Below are 19,049 nucleotides of genomic sequence, written 5' to 3'. Positions count from 1 at the left end.
AGGTTGGATGAAATGTTCTGTAGACATCTACTAGGTCCACTTGATCTATTGCATATTTTAGATCTTGGATTTCTTTATTGAGTTTTTGTTTGGATGACCTATCTATTGATGATAATGGAGTGTTAAAGTCTCCCACAACCACTGTGTTGGCGTTTATATATGCTTTTAGGTCTTTCAGGGTATGTTTGATGAAATTGGGTGCGTTGACATTGGGTGCGTACAGATTGATGATTATTATTTCCTTTTGGTCTATTTCCCCTTTTATTAGTATGGAATGTCCTTCTTTATCTCGTTTGATCAATGTAGGTTTGAAGTCTACTTTGTCAGAGATAAGTATTGCTACTCCTGCTTGTTTTCGGGGGCCGTTGGCTTGGTAAATCTTCTTCCAGCCTTTCATCCTAAGCATATGCTTATTTCTGTCGGTGAGATGAGTCTCCTGTAAGCAACAAATTGTTGGATCTTCTTTTTTAATCCATTTTGTCAAACGGTGTCTTTTGATGGGTGAATTAAGTCCATTAACATTAAGTGTTAGTACTGATAGATATGTGGTGATTCCTGCCATTTAGTTATCTTAGTTGTTTGAAGGTTTGATTGTGTGTACCTAACTTGATGTTACTCTCTACTGTGTTGCTTTTTCTTATCCTGTGGTTTGGTGCTGCCTGCCTTTTCATGGTTAAGTTGGGTGTCACTTTCTGTGTGCAGGATCCCTTGCAGAATCTTTTGTAATGGTGGCTTTGTGGTCACATATTGTTTTAGTTTCTGCTTATCATGGAAGACTTTTATTGCTCCATCTATTTTGAATGATAGCTTTGCTGGGTAGAGTATCCTGGGGTTGAAGTTATTTTCATTCAGTGCCCGGAAGATCTCACCCCACGCTCTTCTTGCTTTTAATGTTTCTGTTGAGAAGTCTGCTGTGATTTTGATGGGTTTACCTTTGTATGTTACTTGTTTTTTCTCTCTTGCAGCCTTCAATATTCTTTCCTTAGTTTCTGAACTTGTTGTTTTAATGATGATATGTCGTGGAGTAGTTCTATTTTGATCTGGTCTGTTTGGTGTCCTGGAGGCCTCTTGCATTTGTATGGGAATCTCTTTCTCTAGATTTGGGAAATTTTCCATTATTATTTTGTTGAATATATTACGCATTCCCTTTGCTTGCACCTCTTCTCCTTCTTCAATGCCCATGATTCTCAAGTTTGGTCTTTTGATGGAGTCAGTGAGTTCTTGCATTTCTTTTCACAGCTCTTGAGTTGTTTAATTAATAGTTCTTCAGTTTTTCCTTTAATTACCATTTCATCTTCAAGTTCTGAGATTCTGTCTTCTGTTTGTTCTATTCTGCTGGATTGGCCTTCCGTTTTGTTTTGCAGTTCTGTTTCGTTCTTTTTTCTGAGGTTTTCCATATCCTGGCTGTTTTCTTCTTTATTGTTGTCTATTTTTGTCCTGAGTTCATTTATCCATTTATTCATTGTGTTCTCTCTTTCACTTTGGTGTTTATACAGTGCTTCTATGGTTTCCTTTATTTCTTCTTTTGCTTTTTCAAATTCTCTATTTTTATTGTCTTGGAATTTCTTGAGTGTCTCCTGTACATTTTGGTTGACCCTATCCAGTATCATCTCTATAAAATTCTCATTGAGTACTTGTAGTATGTCTTCTTTTAAATTATTCTTGTGGGCTTCATTGGGTCCTTTGGCATAGTTTATCTTCATTTTGTTGGAGTCTGGATCTGAGTTTCTGTTCTCTTCATTCCCCTCTGGTTCCTGTACTAATTTTTTGCTGTGGGGAAACTGGTTTCCTTGTTTTTTCTGTCTTCCTGTCATTGTCCTTGGTGTTGTTACTGTCCCTGTACTGTGTGTAATTAAGTATTTTCTAGCTTGTAATAATAACAATGGTAATATTGAGAATGGAAGAGTGAGCTGAGATGGAAAGCAAGAAGTTAAAGAAAAGGGGAAAACAAATATACAGACAAGAGGGAGAAAGCAGAACAAGGTATCAGACAAGAGAGTTTCAAAGGTATAAATAGGGAGTGTTAGTGTACTAATCGACAGTAAGCTGAACAGACAATAGAGAGACAGAGAGAGGATTGAAAATCAAAGATAAAAAAAATAAAAAATAAGTATATGAAAGTAATATCTATTTATAAAAATGAATTAAAATAAAATGGAAAATAGAAAATTAAAAAAAAAAAAACCAAAAAACTTCCAAGTTTATATGCAATGCAATTTCAGTCTTAATAATTTGGATGTCCGTCTCAATCTCCAGTCCTGGAGTTGGTGCCTCAGATGTTGTTCTGTAGTTGTCTCATCAAAGGGGATGCATAAAGTAGAACAAAACTACACTCACACACACACAGAAGAAGAAAAAAAAAAAAAAAAAAAAGCCCCACCAAGTGTCCCCAGTTCAAATGCAATACAGTTTCAGTAAGCTTTTCGGCTTGCAGGTGTAATTCGGTTGTTCTCTCATCAAAGGTAGGGAGAAAAAGAAAAAAAAAGCGTCTGGAGGCAGTTCTGAGAGTGGTATCTGCAACTGTGGCTTGCCTGCCTGCTGCTCTCAGCCTGTAGCTGGCGGCGTTATTTATGCAGATCTCTGGGGTGAGCTAGCACTCACCTGGTCCCACAGGCTTTGTTTGCTCAGAGTTCTCCTGTGCAAAGCTACAGGCTTTCCCCTTTCTAAGCACTGGGAAAGGTGCCACTGCCCCGCGTTGTCAGGCCTGCGTGTTTATTTACAGTTCACGTGGGAAGTGGGTCTTCCCTCCTCTCACAAGCGTCCCCGCTCCTGGTTGCTGGGCGCGCCCCGCTCCCGCCAGAGCCTCTCCGGCCTGCCCGGCTCGTTTATTTACAGTCCCGGGAAGGAGTCCCTTCCCCCAATCTTCAGCGCTCAGGGCGCCCCACCCTCTTTCCAGCGTGTCTTAACTGTTCTTATTGCTTAGTACTCAGTTTCTCTTTTTTTCCCGGGTGGAGGTCAGTCTGTCCAGGGGGCTATGCTGCTCTGGCCAGGCTTGTCTGTGGGGCTACCGCGGTACCGCGAAGCTCACCTGGTCCGCGTCTTCCCAAGCCGTATGGGCGCCGGCCACTGGCGGCCCCGGGGGCCTCCTCGGTTCTCCGTTTAACGTGAAGTGGAGATTCTCTGCGCCAGCCGGAGATGTGGAGGAGTCAAAGTTATGCCTTTTCTCGGTGATTATGCCTGCTAAGTGTGTCTCCAGCGTCTCTCCAAGATTTCACTATATGAGGCTCGCTTTCTGCTTCCTACCTCTAGCCGCCATCTTGGAATTCTCCTAGGTTAATTCTTTTTGACCCAACCTTTTCTCTAGTTCCTGGTCCCCTTCTCCTATTGGCCTCAGTTGCTTTTAAGGTATCTGCTTTAGTATCTCTGTGTTGAGTGCAACAAATGCTATCTAGTTTTTTGGATGTCTTACCTATCCTCAGACCTCCCTTGTGTGCTCTTGCTTTATCATGTGATCAAAGTCCAATCCCCTTGTTGTGTTTGCCCTTGATCTAATGTCCACATATGAGGGAGAACATACGATTTTTGGTCTTTTGGGCCAGGCTAACCTCACTCAGAATGATGTTCTCCAATTCCATCCACTTACCAGCGAATGATAAGATTTCATTCTTCTTCATGGCTGCATAAAATTCCATTGTGTATAGATACCACATTTTCTTAATTCATTCGTCAGTAGTGGGACATCTTGGCTGTTTCCATAACTTGGCTATTGTGAATAGTGCTGCAATAAACATGGGTATGCAGGTGCCTCTGGAGTAACCTGTGTCACATTCTTTTGGGTATATCCCCAAGAGTGGTATTGCTGGATCAAATGGTAGATCAATGTTCAGATTTTTAAGAAGCCTCCAAATTTTTTTCCAGAGTGGTTGTACTAGTTTACATTCCAACCAGCAGTGTAAGAGGGTTCCTTTTTCCCCTCATCCTCGCCAACACCTGTTGTTAGTGGTGTTGCTAATGATGGCTATTCTAACGGGTGAGGTGGAGTCTTAGGGTGGTCTAATTTCTTAAGGTGGAAGCTTAGATGAATAATTTTAGATCTATGTTCTTTTGTAATTAAACATTAAGTACTGTAAATTTCCATGTAAACCTGGCATTTTATACATCATATAATTTTTGATAAGTTATATTTTCATTAACACTTAGTTCAAAATATTTTTAAAAACTTTCCTTGAAATTTCTTCCTTGATTCATGTGTCCTTTAGTGTTATATTGCTTATTCTCCAAGCATTTGGGAATTTCCATGGATTTTTCTGTTACTTATTTCATGTTTGGTTTCATTGTGGTCTGAGAGCTAACATAATTTCTATTCTTTAAAAAGTTTCATTCTATGGCCCAGAATATGGTCTATGTTGGTGAAGGATCCCTGTGAACTTCAAAAGAATGTGTGTTCTTCTGTTGTAAAGTGGCACAGTTTACAGATGCCTGTCACATCTAGTTGATTGGAGAATTTGTTGAATTTAACTATATTCTTACTGACTTTTTGCACGGTGGATTTATTCATTTCTGATAGATGGTATTTGAATACTACATCTACAACAGCGAACTCATTTATTTCTTCAAAATAGTATCAGCTATTGCCTCATGTGTTTTGACACTCCCTTACTAGACACAGAAACTTCAAGGATTGTTATGTCTTCCTGGAGAACTGATCTTCTTATGATTATATATGTGATCCATCTTATACCTAAAATTATCTACATTTTGAAGTTGGCTGTGTCTACAATTAATATAGTGTTTCTGATTCCTTATAATTATTTTTAACATAGTATGTCTTTCTCCATTTACTTCTAATCTATATGTGTTTTGTGTTTAATGTAGCTAACTTGTAGACAACATATAGTTAGATATTGTTTTTGATGCTTCTTAATTGGTAGCTTTAGACTTGCTATTCAAATTGATTATTGGTATGCTTATTACTATTTCATGTTGTCTTTCATATTGTTCCTATATTGTCTTTTATTCTTTTTCTGGTGTTAATTAAGCATTTTCTGGTGTTTATTAAGCATTTTATGATTCCATTTTCTCAGTATGTTATGCTTTTAAAACCTTTATTAGTAGTTGCTCTAAAATTTGCAATATACGTTTGTAACTAAGTCCATTTTAAATAACATGGTACGGGGGGCGGGGAGAGGGAGGGGGCGGAGTGGGTGGTAAGGGAGGGGGTGGGGGCAGGGGGGAGAAATGAACCAAGCCTTGTATGCACATATGAATAATAAAAGAAAAATGAAAAAAAAAATAACATGGTACAAGGAGAGCAAAAGCACCTTATAATAACAAAATAATGTTAATTCCTTCCCCTCATTCCATGTATCATTGCTGTTATTCATTTCACTTACACATAAAATATTACATATCCACATGTGTGTATACATGCTATATGCATATATATATACAGACACATAAAAAGCTATTATTTAGTTTTATTTATAGTAACTGACAAAAATTGTATATATTTATTATGTGCAACATGCTATTTTTAAACATTTATACATTTGTGGAATGTCTAAATCAAGTTAATTAATATGCCATTATTTGAAATACTCAATTTTTGTGGTGGCAACATTTAAAATCTATACCTCTAGCAATTTTCAAGAATTTAATGCATTAGTAACTTAGTCATCATATTGTACAATAGATCATTTGAACTTAATCCTCCTATCTGATAGAAATTTGGTATGCTTTGATCGGTATCTTTCCAGTCCCATCTCCCAGGCCTTAATAATCAGTATTTCATCCTTTGCTTCTCTGAGTTCAACTCTGTAAGATTCCATGTGTAAGTTGGATCATGTGACATTTATTTTTCTATACCTCTCTTATTTCACACAACATAATGTCCTCCAGGTATATCCAGATTGTCGCAGATAACAGGATTTCTTTCTTTTTCAAGGCTGAATAGTATTCCATTGTGGATATACATCACATTTTCTTTATCCACCATTCCATGATGGACACTTAGGTTGACTCCATATCTTCTGCATTGTGAGTAACGCTACATTGAACATGGAAGTACAGATGTCTCTCTGACATACTAATTGCATTTCTTTTAGATATATAGTCAGCAACAGAATTGCTGGATTATATAGAAAATGTTTTAAAATTTTTTGGCCCTCTGTAGTATTTTCTATAATAGCTATGCTGATTTACATTCCCAGCACCAACTGTGCAAGGTTTCCTTTTCTGCACATCATCTTAATACTTGTCATCTTTCATCTTTTTGATAAAAGCCATTCATTTATTTTTATTAAAAGTATGGTAAATGGGATTGTTCCTCACTTCTTTATCAGATAGTTCTGTGTTAATGTGTAGACATGCTACTGCTTTTTATGAATTGATATTTTTCTCTATAACTTTGCTGAATTTATTAGCTCTGATTAATGGGGTCTTTAGGATTTCTGTATTTATGATTATGTCATCCTCAAACAGGGAGAATTTGATTTTCCTTGCCTAATTGAATAACTTTCATTTCTTTCCCATGCTGAATTGACCTAGCTGGTTATTCCAGTGCTATGGTGAATAGAAGTGATGAATTAGCACTCTTATTTTGTTCCTGTTCTTAGGACAAGTTTTCAGTTTTTCATCATTAAATATCAACTGCAGGTCTGTCATAAAGAACTGTTAAGAATCGTCCTTGTTTTATCTTTCGTGTGTATTGTTTTTATGTAATGTTTTTGCTATGTGTTCTGGGCTGGCCTTGAACTCATGACCCTTCTGCCTTTGCCTTCGAGAGCTGGGATTCTAGGCCTGCACCACCACGGCTGGCTGATAAATGGCTTTTGCATGTTGAGGCACTTCATTCTATACCTCATTTGTTGAAATGAAAGGACATTCAATTTTGTTCAATGAATTTTCTCAGTTGATTGAGAGGATTATATGGTTTTGGTATTTTCTGTTAACTGGGGTGTAACATGTAGAGGGATTTGCATGCAGTGGACCATATGTGTTTCCTGGGGATAAGTTTCATTTGGTCATGGTGAGTGATCCTTACAACATGATGCTCTATTTGTTTTCCTAGTATTTAGTTGAAAAGTTTTGTATCAAGGTTCATCAGAGATATTGGCCTTTCCTTCTTGTGGTATCTTTATCTGCTTTTGCCTTCAGGGTAATTCTGGCCTTGCAAAAGAAGTTCAGAAGTATCCGTCTTCAGTTTTGTGGAAGGGTTTGTGACGGATTGGTATAGTTCTTCTTTCAGTGTCTGGTAGAATTCAACAGAGAAGCCAACATGTCCTAGGCTTTTCTTTGGTGGGAGAATATATTTATTGATTCAATCTTCTGGGCTTCTCAGATTTTTAAAAAATGTCTTCATGCTTCACTCTTAATAGATTGTATATGTCTAGAAATGTATCCCTTCTGGATTATCTAGTTAAGATTCTTAGTGTATAAATGTTTGTACTACTCATTTGTGACCCTTTCTATCTCTGTGGTATTAGTTATTACGTGTCCTTTTTTATTTCAGATTTTAAATATTTGAGATTCTATTTTTACTTAGTGAGTCTCTATAAAGATTTGCCAATTTTATTTCTCTTTTCAACCCCCCCCATCTTCATTGACCTTTTCTACTTTTGCTAGTCTCTATTTCATTTATTTTTGCCCTGGTCTTTATTATTTCCTTCCTTCTAACTTTGGTCTCACATGATTGTGTAAATCTTTGATGTGTAATATTATTTTCCTGTTTCTTTAGAATCTTCTTTCCTGATGTGCTTTTTTTTTTTTGCTATACATTTCTCTTTTAGAACTGCCTTTGCTGCAAATCATAAGCTTGGTATGTGGTCTGTCCATTTTGTGTATTTCAAGATATTTAAATGTTTTTAATTTTAATGCCTTTATTGACCCCTTGCTTGTTCCGGAATATAATTTTCATGGATTTGTGATTTTTCCAATATTTATCCTAGTATTGATTCCTAGTTTCAGGCCATTGTGGAAAGAAAAAATATTGGTATTTAAGAAGATTGGTTTTCAATCTTCTTAAAAATTTTAAGTCTTATTTCTTGGTCTACCATGTAATCTATCCTGTAAATTGAGCTATGTGTGCTTGAGAAGAATCTGTATTTTAATGCTGTTATATATATATATATACACACACACACACATACATATATGTTTTTTAATTGACACTGAGTAATTGTATATATTTGTGGTGGACAGTGTGCATTTCTTTTTTGATCATTATTGTTGTGCTGGGTGGGAATACATTGTAGCATTTATGAAGGTTCTTACAATGTATCAAATATATCATATTTGAATTCACTTCCTCCACTGCTCCCATTTACTCCCCCTGCTCTAATTCTTAGAACAGTTTCAACAGTTACCATTTTTTGCATTTGCATACATGTGTATACATTATTTATACCATGTTTATCCTCCTACCCCTTTCCCTACTAGCTTCCCCTCCCACTGAGCAACATCCCCCAACCCCAGGCAGAACCTGTTCTGCCTTCCTGTTCTGTAATTTTGTAGAAGACAAAACATAAAACATAATTTGAGAAACATGGCATTTTTGCTAGTTTAAGATAAAGATAGCCACACAGGGAAATATCTTGTGTTGTTTCCATGCATGTGTGTATTACAACCCCAATTGGTTCATCTCTACCAGTCTCCTTCACTCTTCCCTAATCCCCTACCATGGTGGCCCTGGCCAGTTTAAGATTTCTATATTATTCCTGTACAGTGAGCACATCAACCACATTCGAGTTTGTGGTTTCCTTCCCTTGCCCTGTCCTTCCCATGCATGGCCTCTCCTTAGTGTGACCCATGTCCTGTAATATTGCTGGATTTGTTTTAGGTTTATGATACACATATGAGGGAGAACATGTAGTTTTTGGCCTTCTGAGCCTGACTAACTTCACTTAAGATGATCTTCAGTTCCATCCATTTACCTGTGAATGACAAAATTTCATTCTTTTTCATGGCTGAGTAAAATTCCATTGCGTATAAATACCAAATTTTCTTAATCCATTTGTCAGTAGTGAAACATCTTGGTTGTTTCCATAGCTTAGCTATTGTGAATAGTGCTGCAATAAACATGGGTGTGCAGGTGCCTCTGGAGTAACCTGAGTCACATTCCTTTGGGTATATCCCTAGGAGAGGTATTGCTGGATCGTATGGCAGATCTATTTTTAGTTTTTTAAGAAGCCTCCATTTTGTTTTCTGCAGTGGTTTTACTAGCTTACATTCCCACCAGCAGTGTATGAGAGTTCCTTTTTCCCTGCATCTTGCCAGCATTTATTGTTGGTGGTATACTTGATGGTAGCTATACTAACAGGAGTGAGGTGGGATCTTATTGTGGTTTTGATTTGCATTTCCTTTATAGCCAGAGATGGTGAGCCTTTTTTCATTTGTTTTTTAGCCATTTGGACTTCTTCCTTTGAAAAAGTTCACTTCAGTTCAGTTCAGTTTGCCATTTCTTTATTAGGTCATTGACTTTTTGGGAGTCTAGTTTTTTGAGCTCTCTGTATATTCTGTTTATCAGTCCCTTGTCTGATATATAATTAGCAAAGATTTTCTTCCATTCTGTGGGTGGCCACTTCAATTTAGAGACAATTTCTTTTGTTGTGCAGAAGCTTTTTAATTTCATGTAGTCCCATTTTTCAGTCTTTTCTTTTAGTTGCTGCTTGAGTTCTATTGAGGAACTTCTTGCCTATGTCTATTACTTCCAGTGTATTTCCTGCTCTTTCCTGCACTAGCTTCAAGGTTTCAGGTCCAATATCCAGTTTTCCCAGCAACATTTGTTGAAGAGGCTATCTTTTCTCCAGTCTATGTTTTTGATGCCTTTGTCAAATTAGGTGGGCATAGCTGTGTGGATTCGTATCCAGGTCCTCTATTCTGTTCCACTGGTCTTCATGTCTGTTTTTGTGTCTACAAGTAACATGCTGTTTTTATTGCTGTGGCTCTATAGTATAGATTGAAGTCGGGAATTGTGATGCCTCCAGTGTTGCTCTCTTTGCTCAGTATTGCCTTGGCTATTCACAGTCTTTTATGTTTCCAAATGAACATTGGATTTTTCAATCTGTGTGATGAATGTCATTGGGATTTTGATGGGAATTGTGTTGAACATGTAGATTGCTTTTGGTAGAATAGCCATTTTTACTATGTTGATTCTGTTTATCCATGAGCATGGAATATCTTTGATTTCTTTCTTCAATGGTTTGTAGTTTTCCTTGTAGAGGTCTATCACATCCTTTGTTAAGTTTATTACTATGTGTTTGATTTTTTTGAGGCTATTGCAAAAGGTATTGTTTTACTATATTCTTTCTCAATCTGTTCATTGTTGGTATATAGAAAGGCTACTGATTTTTGTAAGTTGATTTTGCTTACGGCTACTTTGCTGAAGCTGTTTATGGTGTCTAGGAGTTTTTTTGGGTCTTTTAGGTAAAAGATCATGTCTTCTGTGAATAGGGATAATTTGAGTACTTCTTTATCTATTTATATTCCTTTCATTTCTTCTTCCTGCTTATTTTCTGGCTAGGAATTCAAAAACTATGTTTAATAGGAGTGGGGACAGTGGGCATTCTTGTCTTGTTCTTGGACTTAGGGGAAATGGTTTTGGTTTTTCCCCATTAAATATGATGTTGGCTATAGGTTTGTCATATATAGCCTTTATTGTGTTGAGGTACATTCCTCCTATTCCTAGTTTCGTCAGAGCTCTTATCATGCAGTAGTATTGAGTTTGATCAAAGGCTTTTTTTCTGCATCTATTGAGATGATCAAGTGGTTTTTGTCTTTGTGTCTATTAATGTGCTATATTACATTTATTGATTTGTGTATGTTGAACCATCCCTCCATCACTGGGGTGAAGGTAACTTTGTCATGGTGAATGATCTTTTTGTTATGTTGTTGAATTCAGTTTGCCGTTATTTTATTGAGGAGCTTTACATCTATGTTCATTAAGAGATTGGCCTGTAGCTACCATCTTTTGATGTGTCCTTGTCTGGTTTTGGGATGAATGTGATGCTGGCTTCATAAAATGAGTTCAGCAGTGTTCCTTCCCTTTCTATTTTATGGAAAAGTTTAAGGAGAGTTGGTATTAGTTTGTCTTTAAAGGTCTGATAGAATTCAATTGAGAGTCTGTCAGGTCCTAGACTTTTTGTTTTTGGGAGACTCTTTACCATTATGTCTATTTCATTTCATGTCATAGATATGTTTAGATTAATATCCCCTTTGTTTAGTTTTGTTTGGTCGTATGTATCTAGAAATTTGTCCATTTCTTCAAGATTTTCAGATTTATTTGAATATAGGGTCTCATAGTAGTCCCTGATGATTCCCTGGATTTCCTTGGTGTTTGTTGTTATTTCCCCTTCTTTGTTTCTGTTTTTACTAATTTGGGTCTTTTCCCTCCTCATTTGCCAGGAGTTTGTCAATGTTGTTTATTTTTTCAAGAACCAGTTTTTCATTTCAATAATTCTATATATGATTTTTTTGGTCTCTACCTTATTGATTTCAGTCCTTAATTTAATTACTTCTCTCTTTCTGCTTATTTTGGGCTTAGCTTGTTCTTGTGTCTTGAGGAGTTTGAGATGTAGCATTAGGTCATTTATTTGAGATCTTTCTGTGTTTTAATATATGCACTCATGGCTATAAACTTTCCTCTTAGGAATGCCTTTGCTGTGTCCCATAGATTCTGTTTTCATTTTCATTAAATTACAGGAATTTTTTGATTTCTTCCTTTTTTTCTTCAATGACCCACTGAGCATTGAGCAATGTGTTGTTCAGCCTCCAATTGTTTGAATATTTTCTGTTGCTGCTTTTGTTGTTGTGTTCTAGTTTTATTGCATTGTGATCAGATAGTATGCAAGGGGTTGCTTCAATTTTCTTATATTTGTTGAGACTTGCTTTGTGCCCTAAGATATGGTCTATTTTGGAGGAAGTTCCTTGTGCTGCTTAGAAGAATGCATATTGTGCTGTTGCAGACTGGGATATTCTGTAGACATGTATCTGGTCCATTTGGTCTACGATGTCATTTAGCTCTAGGATTTCTTTATTGATTTTTTGTCTGGATGACTTATCTATTGGTGATAGAGGGGTATTAAAGTCTCCCACTACCCCCTATGTTGGGGTCTATATGTGATTTTAAGTCTTTTAGTTGTTTAATGAAGTTGGGTGCACTGACACTGGGTGCATATAAGATAATAATTGTTATTTCTTTTTGATATATTGCTCCTTTTATTAGTATGAAGTGACCTTCTTTGTCTCTTTTGACTAATGTAAGTTTGAAGTCCACTTTGTCTGATACAAGTTTTGCTACTCCTGCCTGTTTTGGGGGGTCATTAGCTTGGTAAATCTTCCAGCCTTTTACCCTAAGCCAGTGCTTATTTCTGACAATAAGGTGGGTCTCTTATAAAAACAGATAATCAGACCATCTTTTTAAATCCAACTTGCCAAATGGTGTCTTTTGATGGGGGAGTTGAGTCAATTGACATTCATTGTTAATATTGATAGGTATGTGGTGATTCCTGCCATTTAGTTGTTTTTGTTGTTTAAGAGTTTGAGTGTGCAGCCTATTCAATGCTACTGTCTTGAGTACTTGTCTGTTCTTCTCATGTGGTTTTCTGTCCTTTCATGGTTTTGTTTTTTTTCATCTTCTATGTGTAGAATTCCTTTCAGAATCTTCTGTAGTGGTGGCTTGGTGGTCTTATATTATTTTAGTATCTGTTTATTGTGCACAACTTTTATTTTTCCATCAATTTTGAATGATAGTTTTGCTGGGTAGAAAATCCTAAGGATAAACTTGTTTTCTTTCAGTGCTTGAAATACCACACTCCATGTCCTTCTTGCTTTTTAAAGTTTCCATTGAGAAATCTCCTATTATTTTGATGGATTTACCTTTATATGTTGTTTTTTTCTCTCATACAGCCTTCAATATTCTTTCTCTATTCTCTGTGGTAGTTGTTTTAATGATAATATGCCATGAGGAGGTTCTATTTTGGTCAAGTCTGTTTGGAATCCTGGAGGCTTCTTGTATCTGAATGGGCAACTCTTTCTTGAGATTTGGGAAATTTTATGCTATTGTTTTGTTGAATATTATGTATCCCTTTGGCTTTCTTCAAGGCCCATGATTCTCAGATTTGGTCTTTTGATGGAGTTGCTGATTTCTTGCATATTCCTTTCACAGCTCTTCAGTCTTTTGTCTAAGAATTCTTCTGTTTTTTCTTTACTACCTATTTTATTTTTGAGCTCTGAGATTCTGTCTTCCACTTATTCTAGTCTGCTGGAGTGGCCTTCCCCCATATTTTTATTTGATTAAAGGGAGTTTTTATTTCCAGGATTTCTGTTTAATTCTTTTTTTTCTGAGGTTTTCCATATCTTTGTTCAACTCCTCTTTCATATTTTGTATTGTCTTCTTTATTTCATATATCTCTTTTTGTTTCACTTTGGTGTTTGTTGAAGTCCTCGCTGAGTACATTTAGTTGTTTCTGTGTCTCCTAAAGTTTTTTTTTTGTGTGTGTGATGTATTGATATTGCTTAAATTCATTCTGTACATTCTGTTTAACCATCTCCTAGAGCTTCTCCATGAGTTCTCGATGATCTCATTCATAATATCCTCTTTGAGAGATTTTTTCATGCACATCATTCAGCTTATTAGTGATATTTATCATCATTGTGTTGGGGTCAGGAACTTGGCATTCATTTTCTTCATTTTCTGCTAAATGCTCTACTGTATTCTTCTTTTGAGGAGTGGGATTTCCTTGCCTTCCTCCTCCCTATGTTTTCAATTAGTACTGTGCTCCTATTGCTATTGATTGGGTAGTTGATGTTTTTAGTCATCTGTTTTCTTTCCTCTGATTTAATTATTGTGTTATATCTGGCTTGGTTGTTAAACAGGTTGATGTGCTATTTCTGTCCCTGGTCTGGATGTGTAAATTTGCAATAGCAAATTCACAGGTTCAATGCCAGACCAGTTGTTTACATATTATATAGAAACCCCTTTGGTGATAATGTCTATAAACAGTGGGAATTGGGGAATAATGCTTATTTGGATTGAGATAGAAAATTGGGTAATTTGAAAGGTGGCACTAAAATAGGGAGCAAAAAGGAGGTGATGGGGTTAGTGAGGGAAGATGTGTGGGGGCTACAGGGTTTTGGGGCCCTTGAATATGTTAGGGTTCAGCTGTTGTAGTAGAGAGTGCTTGTGTCAGGGATTTCAGAAGGATGGGGGTGTGGAGTTGTGTATGGTTGGTACAGTAGGCTAATCAGTGAGTGGTAAGTGTGGAGGAGGGAAGGGTGTGAAGTGATAGATAAGGGAAGGCAAGGAGGGGGAGGTGAATTCAGGAGGGAAGAGTGGATTTAACAAGGGCAGAAAGAATAGCTGGGGGCGAGAACAATGGATTGTAGCATAAGAAAAGGAGAGAAAGTGAGGGGGGTAAGGATAGAGATAAGAAAATATTGACAATAAAATTAAAAATTCTAAATAAAAGGGAAAAACTAAGGGGAAAAAAAGGAGGAAAAAAAAGAAAGAAACTACCACCAAAACAACAACAACAAAAATTGCAGTCGGGTTCGCAAAAGTTCTGATTTATTCCTTTGGCACCTGATCCAGATATTGGTGCTTATGACTGGGAGTTTCTTGGTGCCCCTGTCTCTTCTCAAGATTGGTATTCTAGGCTATGTGAGGAAGGGTGTTTCCCCTCTTGTCAGACAGCTTGGGGGGGAGTAGGCTGGAGGGTTTTATTTTTTTCTTCTGCTTTCCTTGGTCTGATGGGCTGTCTGCTATAAGAGGGAGCTCTGAAGTGGTTTCACCAGCAGGCTGGCTTGTGAACAGTATTTGGTTCTTTCTGTTACAGGGCAGATTGCAGTTGGGACCTGAGATAGCACACAACCAGTTTGTATAAGGTGGTCAGATCTGTTGTTGTTCTCATCGTGTGGCAGGTTAGTCACTCTACAGCTGCAATCTGGCTGGTCAGCTCCTCCCCCAGTAAGCGGGGGCAATTAAATTTTTTGCACTTCCAGTTTAATGATCCACCATGCCCATGGTGGATGGCTTGTTTCCCTACTCTCACTCTCAGCCTTTGTTCCTCACCCTATCCCCACTGGAGCCAAGTTTGGATGCTTCTCCCATCCCTGTTCTCTAAAGCTGGTTCAATGTTCCACCCTGCCCAACTGTCAGTGGTAGATTATAATTCATTGTCTATGTTTTTCAGTTTTGTTGGGGGGATTACAATCTGCCCACGAGCCATGCTGGATTATGTTCCTGGGGGTGGGGTGGGGTGGAGGTGGTGGCAGGGTGTGTGGTGCATGGATCACCTATTGGGTTTGCATATTTATGCAGATAGATTTGAAATTGGTTGGTGGGGAGAAATAGTGGGTGGCTTTTCTCAAGGCAGATGCTTACTGGGTCTAGGTTCAGCCTGGCAGGGCACAGGTAGGCTTTCCATGGGTTAGGGGTCTAGTATGTCCTAAGATTTAGCTCTCTTTGATGCTCTATATTCTGCTTTTGTAAAAAAAAAAAAAAAAGAAAAGAAAAGAAAGGGAGAAATGGCCAGGGGGCTTTTCCTAGGGCAGACATGTCCTAGTGTCTATGCCACACCAGTATTTCTCCAGCTATTAGGTGCAATTAAAAGCTGTTTTAAGGGTCAATCCTTGAATTTTATGTGAACTCAATGTATTTAGCTGGTTAAAAAGAATCAGAATTATCCAAATGTAGCTCCTATGTCTTGCAGTTGTTTCTGAAATCACAGAGCTCAGGAATTCTGATTCCTTCTCCTATCCGCCATCTTGGATCCTCCTTAATTCAGTTTAAATTTAAGTTGTATGTATTTACCAAATACTATTCACTACTTGATGAACTTTGACTCCCTACCTCAATTAAATTCCAAATGCTTTCTGTGCAAAGGGCACTGTAATGAAAAATTTTTCCTATATGGATAGGGTTGCCATATTTTGCCAATTAAAAGACATACATAAAATTTGACTTTCAGATATACAATAAATACATTTTTAGCATATGCTTCATGCAATATATGGCTATCCTATACAAGAAGAATCCTCAAGTAGGATACTTTTCTAAACTAAGTATCATGCTATTGAGCATATCTCTCATATCTTACTTGTTTCAGAGTCTAGTTTATCATGCCATGGTTTGGAACAAATGAATAATTAAAGTGGTTGCATTTTGCACACAATATTGTAGATAGCTATCTGGATCACATTTCTTACATTTGCTAATTAGTTGTATGTTCATAAAATGTACTATATTCATCTTTCTGCTTCAGCTTAAATGTTATTTTCTGGTTTATGATTTATTACTCTCCATAAAATAGTCTATGTTGAATATGTCATTAACCATATCTTGGGGATTGTTTTAAATGGCACAATGTTGATCAGAACTATGTCAGGAAGCATATATGTGGACAAGAAAATGAGATAATTGTGTTATGTGAGTTCCTCTCCTAGTGTCTGACAGTTTTCCTCTTTCTTCCAGAGACAAGTGAACCTGAGCAGTCACACCCAACACTTTTCATTATTGTTGCTGAAGCATTTATTTTACTCACCACATCTTTTCTTGCTAAGCCTACTATGAAATGTGACTATAGAGGGTAAGTAATTGCATTAGTAAACTTTTAAAATGGAACAAAGTTGTTCAGTTGTTTAAGGATATGTTATTTTTGCCAGTAGGTACTATAACATAAGCAAAATTGTTTGTTTCCTTTAAATTCCAATGTTTACATGTTACAAATATGTAAGAAGGTTAGAAGGTGCTATGGTTTGAATTTGTCCCTCAAGGGTTTGTGTGTGTGAGGTTTAGTCTTCAGTGTGACAGTTGGGAGGTGGTGGAATCTTTAAGAGGTGGGGCCTAGAGGGAGATCCTTGGGTCATTGGGTGAGCTGCAGTCAGAAGAGATTAGGGTAGCTCTCATGGTTCATCTGAGTTCTAATGAGGGTTAGTTGTTGTTAGAACAAGACCAACCCCTGGATTGTTCTGTGGCTTCCTATTCTGTGGTATGATCTCTTTCTCCTACACATGCCACCAACATTATTGTAGCATCTGCCATGATGTCTTTACCAGAGCTATTCTGATGCCCGTATTATACTCTTGTATCTGCAGAACTGTTAGCCTAATTAGCCTCTTTACTTCATAAAGAATACCTCAGATAGTTCATTATAGTAATAGTCTAATATGGAAGGATTAGTGTTCACACAACAATATGTTGTTTAATTGAATATTTTATATTTGTTTTATAGATTTGTTTATATAACGTTTTTATTTATTTGTTTTATAGATTTATTTCATGATATTGTACGTGTCTGACAATACCTTATTGTAAAGAAAATTGAAAAGAAGCAGATCATAGATAACTCCCACAGTCTTGTTTGTGGAAGACATTGTTGGTTTCTACCTACAGACTACTTAAAGGTGGCAAGAACAGCCCAGTGTGGATTTCCCTGCTCTAAGTTCTATGTTCTTCAGTAGAAGTGGGGCTGGCTTAGAGGAGAGAATTTTCAGGAATCATAATTGGCTTAAAGTAAGTATGGCCACCTCACTCTTTTCAGTGGTTGAGTTAAGCATGACTGTGAGATGAAATTTGGCTACTGATACATTAGAGAATTTGGCTTGGGGATTCTGAGAGATTTTATCCTTAATGATTAAAAATACAAACTGGAAGATTCTCCCTGTAATTTTTCCCATTGCTGTGATGACACAAATTCTAAGTCATGCTGGAACTAGGACTCAAGCTGCTTAAGATAATAAATAAATGATGATGCAGAAGACCAGAGGGACAGAAAGATTAAAGTTCTTGGGTCCTTAATGATGTTGAGACACACAATTAACCAGACTTTTATTTAAACCCTTCATATTGCATGAGATTACAGACATCTTTATTTTTAACTCCTTTATTTGGATTTCCTTGTTATTTGCTGTTGTGGACCATTTTGAATGAAACAATTTATTTAGTAAATAATTCAGTAGCCATTGTGCAGGTTTGTGGTCAGCAGATGATCTGGCTGTTTTGGGGATATGTTTTTTTTTTTTTTTTTTTTTTAACAAATGGATGAGTTTATTAAGAAAAGGACAAGACAGGTGTTTACCCCAGTCAAACCATTCAGGAAAACAAAGCACACAGACTTTACTTTTACAATACTTTGGCTTAAAAATTATTCATAACATCAATGTCAAACCTGATGCTTGAAGAAACAAATATAACGTGTAAAATACAAACCATGAAAACACAAGCTTGCATAGATGAATGATGCAGATGCACAAGTGGCATTTAAGGAAGGCTTGAGCACTGGACAGTGCCTTAATGATGTTGACCTCCGCAGCCTCCCGAGACACACAGAAGTAACCAGCACCATGTTTCTTATCCTCTTCAATGAGGTTCTGAGCAAGAACAACTTGTGCAGTATGACGGTGCATTAAAATAGATTGCTTCCATCAGCCTAATTCAGATAGTTACATACATATCCACCAGTAGCCACCACCAGTCACCTTTAAGGCATACACAAAGTGTCCCTCACAGTTTCACTTAATCTCTAGATAGGCATGTGGTTTGAGGTGGCCTGTTTTCTGTCCTCACACAAGCAACTATATTCCATCAAGGATCTGTTTAGCTCCATGAAATAGCTATATCAAAACTGCTTTTCTGTTGGGGGTTTGGCTATAAATTGATGAGCACGTGGGATATCATCTCATCTGTTTTATAAACATATCCACATTCCAAATATCAAAGGACACTTACCAAAGAATCTGGGTAAGTGGCTGGGCAGTGTATAGTCTCTCTCTCAAAAGATCACTTTTCCAAATTATAAGACAAATGACAGTATCACCTCAAGTTTCCTAAGTAACTGATTTATATGAGCAAACTCTTATACTTTTAATTTAGCACATTTTCAAAATATATGCTGTGCTGGGACAGACTCTTCTGAGGAGAAACCCCACATTACTGAGAATTCTCATCTTGAAACATCATTTTTATATGCTCTTAACTTACAGTATTTCATTGGGGATATGTTGAGGTATTTCATATCAAACTAGTCTATTGCCAATTTCAAAGAATTGTTTTTAGTCATTTGCTTGTTGGCTGTGCTATTTGCTGTTATAGAATTTGTTGTGCTTTGCTTCTT

Source organism: Castor canadensis, chromosome 15 (genome assembly GCF_047511655.1).
Source record: "Castor canadensis chromosome 15, mCasCan1.hap1v2, whole genome shotgun sequence".
Classification (NCBI taxonomy): domain Eukaryota; kingdom Metazoa; phylum Chordata; class Mammalia; order Rodentia; family Castoridae; genus Castor; species Castor canadensis.
Note: the sequence above shows the minus strand (reverse complement) of the source record.